At 34.4% G+C, this 9589-nt stretch overlaps 1 protein-coding gene and 1 long non-coding RNA gene across 2 annotated transcripts in view; both read left to right on the top strand.

Annotated features, from left to right (window-relative positions):
* Positions 1–9589, top strand: part of LOC147618931 (small ribosomal subunit protein uS17y-like) — a 178550-nt gene that overhangs the window by 60925 nt on the left and 108036 nt on the right. The window lies entirely within an intron of this gene.
* LOC147618934 (uncharacterized) lies at positions 12–6734 on the top strand. The gene is made up of 2 exons (XR_015261997.1): positions 12–182; positions 3425–6734. It is a non-coding gene; the product is annotated as an uncharacterized LOC147618934 (long non-coding RNA).

Here is a 9589-nt window from a genome sequence, read left to right as displayed (position 1 = left end):
GTGTGCGTGTCACCCCACTCTTAGAGTGGTGCACCTAAATATCTAGATATTATAGCTTTATTGACCTAATCAATGATGTCATGCAAGAGAGGCTCTAAAGCCTACAAAAGCATTATACTTGACTGAAGAAATACAACACAAGTCACATCATTTGAGTCGTGCAAAACTATCTCTTTATTTGTGTAATGTCTTTCTCTTTTCTCTCTCTCTCTTTCTTTACTCCAATGCCATATCCATGTTTTAGTACAAGCCACCTAAATATCTAGATATTATACTTGTATCAAGTTATTCCTTTGCATGATTTTGATTACTTCTTGGGTTTATGAAAACTCACTTTTCTCATCTATTAAAAACTATCAATTTAATTAGTCACTCATTGCTAATCATTTCTTTTCGTACCTTTTTATTATCATTTCCCTCATGTTTCCTTTAACCATACTAGGTGGATATTACGTCATCACACTAGGTGATGACCAATTGTCTCACCTAATGTACATGACCTTAGTGTGGAGTAAAGGAGGGCACACACACACACCCATAGACACAAATAAGTCTCCTTGAGCAAGTTTTTAAACAATCCTTTACAAGGTTCCTCTCTCTCTATCTCTCTCTCTTTCAAATTGGTATCAAAATTCTAAGATCTCTCTCTTTCAAATTAGTATCAAAATTCTAAGATCTCTCTCTCTCTCTCTCTCTCTCTCTCTCTCTCTCTCTCTATTTGGAGTGAAGTTGGAGTTAAAGGTCTGTGACTCACTACCTTATCCATTAGTTTTATATTTTTAATAATTTTTTTAGAAGGATCGTTAAAGGTTTGGCCCCTTTTGTTCCTACGAAAAGGAATCAATTTTTTTTAATGATAATTCACTCAGTCATGTGCTCAATTCTTAATGAAGTTCTTTATTCTACCTACTCTCTCTCCTATGGCTTGTATCCATACAATTCTAATGCCAAACTTGTTGAGCCGCTCCAACCTCCTTGGCACTCATACTTACCCTACATGTGCCCCTTTTAATGCACTTCTAAAATCAATTGGGTTGTGAGATTAGTGAGCATATTTACTCCTTGCGTCAGTGGAATGATATACCAATTGCAAAATTGTTATGTTTTGAACTTGCATAGCTTGACTTAGTGCTTCCCTTACTTGCCATGATGATCATTATTTAACTTCTCAAAATTATTAGGATTGAGATCTAGATTTCTTTTTTCAAATTAGTACAAAGAGTTCTCGATAGAGAAAGGCTCTAGATGGAGAAATCTAGAGATAGAAGAGGAGATTCTAAAGAGGAAAAGAGAAGTGATCTTCTAAGTAAGTAGTAGATTATGTTCAAAACCCTAAATTTTAATTTTACTCTGGAGAATCAAGTTATATTATATATGATTAGATCATTCCAAAGGAAAGCATGTTTTTAGAGAGAGAAACATACAATTAATCCCTAAATAAAGAGATTAGAGTACCTTAATCAAGAGTAGGATTATATCTCAAAAGTAAAGTCTAGAAGTAGCCAAATAATATTTTTTTAAATAATGAATAAGGACCAAAATTAAAATCAAGAACCAAAAAGTAGGGATTGATATGTAAAGGCCTAATCCTTAAGAGCTATGAAGATAATATCAAGGGAAATGAACTTGGAAAAAAAACAAGATGAAATAAATTCAAGAGACTTTATAGGAAGAGAAGTCCTTAAGAGTAATCCTATAGATTTTTGACATAAGCTTAAGGAATGACTATAACAAATATGATAATAATGGCCTTAGAATAACTCTTGTTTCTATTCAAAAAGTACCTTAGAATGACCATCTTTGTACATGAAGGACTTTAAGCAAAGTTGACTAGAATAGAGGCTTGGAAATCATCCCAAGAAACAAAGAATCATGAGAAGACCTCACCATGATATGTTATGGCTAGAGGAATTTGACTTGTTCGGTTCGACTCAAGAGCTATGGTGTCTTATAAAGCTTGTGATGGTTTATCTCCATAATCAAGGAGTCATGACATCTTATTAAGCACGAACGAGCCGCTCAATGTGACTTATTTGTGAGAATCCTGAAGGGAGGCATCATTCAACCTTTCTTGCGTAAGGATTGTTCTAGTTAGATTGCAAGGAGCTAACAGAATAGCCAAGCATTAGGACATGGTGATATGAGAACTCGAGTGAGTCTCCCTATCCTTAGTGTGATTTCACTACCATAGATAGAGGGGTAGGAGTCTCACAGCCTTTCTTCTTGGTTTTTTACGCTATTGTACGCAACATGAAATTGAGTTATTCTCTTGACATGGCGGTTCTTATTAAAAACATTAATATTTTTAATATTCAATATTGAAGATTTTGTGTGCGTTTATAGATTCTTATCATTATAAGTCCTTAATCCCTAGGAACCTTGTATCCAAATATCTTCCTCTATGTCTTTTTAGACCTAAGATTAAGTTATTCCTTTGTATGATTTTGATTTCCTCGGGTTTATGAAAAAACACTTTTCTCATCTATTAAAAACTATCAATTCAATTAGTCACCATTGCTAATCATTTATTTTCATTCCTTTTTATTGTCATTTCCCTCATCTTTCCTTTAACCATACTAGGTGGATATTAACATTCCTTTACAAGGTTCCTCTCTCTCTATCTCTCTCTCTTTCAAATTGAGATCAAAATTCTAAGATCTCTCTCTCTCTCTCTCTCTCTCTCTCTCTCTCTCTCTCTCTCTCTCTCTCTCTCTCTGGATTTGGAGTGAAGTTGGAGTTAAAGGTCTATGATTCACTCTCTCTCTCTCTCTCTCTCTCTCTCTCTCTCTCTCTCTCTCTCAAGTTGGAGTGAAGTTGGAGTTAAAGGTCTATGATTCACTACCTTATCCATTATTTTTATATTTTTAATAATTTTTTTATAAGGATTGTTAAAGGTTTGGCCCCTTTTCTTCCTACTAATTTCTTGATGACAATTCACTTAGTCGTGTGCTCAATTCTTGATGACAATTCACTCTTGTGTTTGCACCTACTCACCCTAGACAACCTTAAATATGAGATAACCTTAAATGTGCCTCTATAGTAATGGTCAATAAGCCTTGAAGTTCTTTATTCTACCTGCTCTCTCTCATATGGCTTGTATCCATACAATTCTAATTCCAAACTTACTGAGCCGCTCTCCACTCTAACCTCCTTGGCACTCGTACTTACACTACATGTGCCCCTCTTAATGCACTTCTAAAATCCATTGGCTTGTGAGATTAGTGAGCATATTTACTCCTTGCGGCAGTGGAATGATATGCCAATTGCAAATTTGTCATGTTTTTAACTTGCATACCTTGACTTAGTGCTTTTCTTACTTGGTGAAAGTGTTTGTCTTGTGACATTGATAATAAATGGGATGGGTAATGACACATGCCTTCCCACTTCTATGAAATAGTGTACTAATACTTACTTTCATGTTTAGATGGTGGCAGGTAACAATTTATCCCCTTCAGGATTACATCTTTCGTAAGATTAGTGGAATCTTTACTTCAAGTTTTCTATGGCAACACACATGTATAGTCTCTTTCAAATAGTTACAATGTATCATTTCCTCTCTCAGAATGTAAGTTAATAGCTTTGTCATATATTTTCGTACTTGTAAGCTACTATAGGTTTCATTTGATAATATTGTTGTATTTCATAAGACAATGAAATATTATTGTATTATTTCATTGTCTTATGAAGGCATGGTAAACTTAACAAAGATACACACACACACACACACACTCACACACACACACACACATGTTGGTTTTGGCATGATGATTTCCTTTTTCCTTTTTCCTTATTTTTTTTTTCTTATGTGAAAATTGATGGTCCCTTTTTCTTAACGCTTTTTCCCCCTGTTGTGAAGGTATTTCTTTTTAAGCATGTAAAAGTTGAAGAGGAAAAATGGCTATTTCTTTTTAGATGAGTTTTTTTTCTTACAAGAAGGCTATGTTTTGGTCTTATGAGAAAACAAATTCAAAAAACTTATGTGGCTTTTTTTGGAGGGCTTTTTGGGCTAATGTTAATTTTTTATTGTAGTTGGATAACTAACGGAGGCCTTGGTGTTTTCTTTGAATGAACTATATCTTTTTTTTATTTAAAAAAAATTGGCGAGAATCACGGGTTTATATACACTACTCACACACCCAACTCCGGTTATATGGACGCGCAACACCGTAGAGAGTACGGATCGAACCCACACCTCTGGCTGGGACTTCCTCCACTTTAACCACTCCACTTACAACCGCGTTCTCATAGATGAAGTGTGTATTAAGACAATGCACTTGAGGGTGAGAGTTGGAGAACAAGCCTTATCCAAGTAGAAAAGGATAAGTGTGTGTGAATAGCCTCTAAAAATCAACATTTGTATGTGTGTGTCACCCCACTCTTAGAGTGGTCCACCTAAATATGTAGATATTATACTTGTATTAACCTAAGCAATGATATAAGTATAATATCTAGATATCATACTTTTATTGACCTAAGCAATGATATCATGCAAGAGAGGCTCTAAAGCCTACAAAAGCATTGTCATATATGTGTGCGTGTCACCCCACTCTTAGAGTGGTGCACCTAAATATCTAGATTTAATACCTTTATTGACCTAATCAATGATGTCATGCAAGAGAGGCTCTCAAGCCTACAAAAGAATTATCCTTGAGTGAAGACATACAACCCAAGTCACATCATTTGAGTCGTGCAAAACTATCTCTTTATTTATGCAATGTCTTTCTCTCTTCTCTCTCTCTCTCTTTCTTTACTCCAATGCCATAGGCATGTTTTAGTATAACCCACCATTGCCTCTGTGCAAGCAACTAACCCGAGGTCTGATTTTAAACAATCCGTACTTACACTACATATGTCCATCTTAATGCACATTTTAAATTGATTGGCTTGTGAGACTGTGACCATATTTATTGTAACTCTAACTACCTTTGTTCCTCAAATTTTTTCCTTCATTTGGCTGGTCATTGGCCTTCACTTATTATGAAATTGATTTAGAATGATGAATTAGATAAATTTTTGAATAAGAAATTTCTTTGCACATGCCCTCAAAAATAAAGAATTAATTGGTCATAGATATTCACCTTAGCCTACGAGCGATAAACCAATAGGAATATGCATGATCTATTGTGGATAGATTGGTAAATGTAATTATACTTAGGATACACATAAAATTGTTCGATGAAAAGAATTATGGGTAGATTCCTATTAGTATCCTAATCATAGATTAATGAAACTAGATTAACCTAAAGTTAATTTAATAATATAACCTTAGGATAAAATTTACACTAAGGGATAAAACACTATATTTTGATGTTAGTGTATCTAAATTTAATAGGCTGGACCTAGGATAGCACACATTAAATTGCCTTGATTTTTAATATTATTTAGGGTTAAAATGAGATGTGTACCAAAATGTGCACATAATTATGCACATCAAATTGTGCACATAGATGTGTACAATTGACCCTATGAGGATTGATTTAAGATAAATACTTTAGTTCAATTGGAAATTTTTGGGATTGAGATCTAGAATTCTTTTTTCAAATTGGTACAAAGAATTCTTGATAGAGAAAGGCTCTAGACGGAAATCTAGAGATAGAAGAGGAGATTCTAGAGAGGGAAAGGGAAGTGATCTTCTAAGCAAGTAGTCTTAAGGATAAGATTATGTTAAAAACCCTAAATTTTAAATTTACTTTGGAGAAGCAAGTTATATCAAATATGATTAGATCATTCCAAAGGAAAGCATGTTTTTAGAGAGAGAAACATCCAATTAATCCCTAAATCAAGATATTAGAGTACCTCAATCAGAGTAGTATTATATCTCAAAAGTAAACTCTAGAAGTAGCCAAATAATATTTTTTAAAAGAATGAACAAGGACCAAAATTGAAATCAAGAACCCAAAAGTAGGGATTGATCTGTAAAGGCCTAATCCTTAAGAACTATGAAGATAATATCAAGGGAAATGAACTTGAAAAAAAAAATCAAGATGAAATAAATTCAACGAACTTTTAAGGAAGACAAGTCCTTAAGAGTAATCCTAGAGATTTTTGTACATAAGCTTAAGGAATGAATATAACAAATAGGATAATAATGGCCTTAGAATGACTCTTGTTTCTATACAAAAAGCACCTTAGAATGACCACCTTTGTACGTGAAGGACTTCAAGCAAAGTTGACGAGAATAGAGGCTTGGAAATGATCCTCCCAAGAAGGAAAGAATCATGAGAAGAACTCACCAGGATATGTTATGGCTAGAGGAATTCGACTTGTTTGGTTTGATTGGAGAGCTATGGTGTCTTATAAAGCTTGTGATGGTTTATCTCCAAAATAAATTAAAAAATATGGTTCTTAGAACAACAAGAAAAAAACTTGAGACAAGTAAAGGTAAATCTTGAATAAGGATAGAAGAATTACCTCCATAATTGAGGAGTCACGACATCTTATTGAGCATAAAGGAGCCGCTCAATGTGACTTATTTGTGAGAATCATGAAGGGAGGTATCATTCAACCTTTCCTGTGTAAGGATTGTTATAGTCAGATTGCAAGGAGCTAACAAAATAGCCAAGCATTAGGACATGGTGATATGAGGCCTCTAGTGAGTCTCCTTATCCTTAGTGTGATTCCGCTACCATAGATAGAGGGGTAGAAGTCTCACAACCTTTCTTCTTGGTTTTTGAGGCTATTGTACGCAACATGAAATTGAGCTATTCTCTTGACAAGGAGATTCTTATTGAAAACATTAATATTTTTAATATTTAATATTGAAGATTTTGTGTGCCTCTATAGATTCTTATCATTATAAGTCCTTAATTTCTAGGAACCTTGTATCCAAATATCTTACTCTATGTCTTTTTATACCTAAGATTAAGTTATTCCTTTGTATGATTTTGATTTCCTCTTGGGTTTATGAAAAATCACTTTTCTCATCTATTAAAAACTATCAATTCAATTGGTCACTCATTGCTAATCATTTATTTTCATTCGTTTTTATTGTCATTTCCCTCATCTTTCCTTTAACCATACTAGGTGGATATTATGTCATCACACTAGGTGATGGCCAATTGTCTCACCTAGTGTACATGACCTTAGTGTGGGGTAAAGGAGGGTACACAACACACACACATAGACACAAACAAATCTCCATGAGCAAGCTTTTAAACATTCCTTTACAAGGTTCCTCTCTCTCTATCTCTCTCTCTTTCAAATTGGTATCAAAATTCTAAGATCTCTCTCTCTCTCTCTCTCTCTCTCTCTCTCTCTCTCTCTCTCTCTCTCTCTCTCTCTCTCTCTCTCTCTCTCTCTCTCAAATTGGAGTGAAGTTGGAGTTAAAGGTCTATGATTCACTACCTTATCCATTATTTTTATATTTTTAATATATTTTTTATAAGGATCGTTAAAGGTTTGGCCCCTTTTCTTCCTACTAATTTCTTGATGACAATTCACTTAGTCGTGTGCTCAATTCTTTATGACAATTCACTCTAGTGTTTGCACCTACTCACCCTAGACAACCTTAAATGTGAGATAACCTTAAATGTGCCTCTATAGTAATGGTCAATAAGCCTTGAAGTTCTTTATTCTACCTGCTCTCTCTCATATGGCTTGTATCCATACAATTCTAATGCCAAACTTGCTGAGCCGCTCTCCACTCTAACCTCCTTGGCACTCGTACTTACACTACATGTGCCCCTCTTAATGCACTTCTAAAATCCATTGGCTTGTGAGATTAGTGAGCATATTTACTCCTTGCGGCAGTGGAATGATATGCCAGTTTTAAAATTGACATGTTTTTTACTTGCATAGCTTGACTTAGTGCTTTTCTTACTTGGTGAAAGTTTGTCTTGTTACATTGATAATAAATGGGGATGGGTAATGACACCTACCTTCCCACTTCTATGAAATAGTGTACTAATACCTACTTTCATGTTTAGATGGTGGAGGTAATAGCTTATCCCCTTCAAGATTACATCTTTCGTAATATTAGTGGAATCTTTACTTCAAGTTTTCTATGGCAACACACATGTATAGTCTCTTTCAAATAGTTACAATGTATCATTTCCTCTCTCAGAACGTAAGTTTAATAGCTTTGTCATATATTTTCGTACTTGTAGGCTACTATAGGTTTCATTTGATAATATTGTTGTATTTCATAAGATAATGAAATATTATTATATTATTTCATTGTCTTAGGAAGGCATGGTAATCTTAACACACACACACTCACACACACACACACATGGGTTTGGCATGATGATTTCCTTTTTCCCTAATTTTTGTTTTTTTGCTTATGTGAAAATTGATTGTCGCTTTTTCTTAAGGCTTTTTTTCCCCTTTTGTGAAGGTATTTCTTTTTAAGCATGTAAAAGTTGAAGGGGAAAAATGGCTATTTCTTTTGAGATGAGTTTTTTCTCTTACAAGAAGGCTATGTTTTGGTCTTATGAGAATAAAATTCAAAGAACTTATATGACTTTTTTTGGAGGGTTTTTTGGGCTTATGTTAAATTTTTCTTGTAGTTGTGGACAACTAACAGAGGCCTTAGTGTTTTATTCTAATGAAACTATGTCTTTTTTCTATTTAAAAAAATTGGCGAGAATCATGGGTTTGTATACACTACTCACACACCCAACTCATGTTAAATTGATGTGCAACACCATAGAGCGTACGGATTGAGCCCACACCTCTGGCTAGGACTTTATCCACTTTAACTACTCCACTTACAGCCGCGTTCACATAGATAAAGTGTGTACTAGGACAACGTACTTGAAGGTGAGTGTTGGAGAACAGGTCTTATCCAAGTAGAAAAGGATAAGTGTGTGTGAATAACCTCTAAAAAAGCAACATGTATGTGTGTGTGTCACCCCACTCTTAGAGTGGTCCACCTAAATATCTAGATATTATACTTGTATTGACCTAAGCAATGATACAAGTATAATATCTAGATATTATAGTTGTATTTACCTAAGCAATGATATTATGCAAGAGAGGCTCTAAAGCCGACAAAAGCATTGTCATATATGTGTGCGTGTCACCCCACTCTTAGAGTGGTGCATCTAAATATCTCGATATTATACCTTCATTGACCTAATCAATGATGTCATGCAAGAGAGGCTCTAAAGCATTATACTTGAGTGAAGAAATACAACACAAGTCACATCATTTTGAGTAGTGCAAAACTATCTCTTTATTTGTGCAATGTCTTTCTCTCTTCTTTCTTCTCTCTCTTTCTTTACTCTGTCTTTATTTGTGCAATGTCTTTCTCTCTTCTCTCTTCTCTCTCTCTTTCTTTACTCCAATGCCATAGGCATGTTTTAGTAAAAGCCACCATTGCCTATGTGCAAGCAACTAACCCTAGGTTTGATTTTGAACAATCCGTACTTACACTACATATGTCCCTCTTAATGCACATTTTAAATTATTTGGCTTGTGAGACTATGACCATATTTATTGTAACTCTAACTACCTTTGTTCCTAAATTTTTTTCCTTCATTTGGCCTTCACTTATTATGAAATTGATTTAGATTGATGAATTAGATAAGTTTTTGAATGAGAATTTTCTTTGCACATGCCCTCAAAAACAAAGAATTATTTGGTCATA

Source organism: Cibotium barometz, chromosome 34 (assembly GCF_041138505.1).
Source record: "Cibotium barometz isolate CiBa-2024 chromosome 34, ASM4113850v1, whole genome shotgun sequence".
NCBI lineage: Eukaryota > Viridiplantae > Streptophyta > Polypodiopsida > Cyatheales > Cibotiaceae > Cibotium > Cibotium barometz.
Note: the sequence above shows the minus strand (reverse complement) of the source record. Positions and strands in the feature narration are given on the sequence as shown.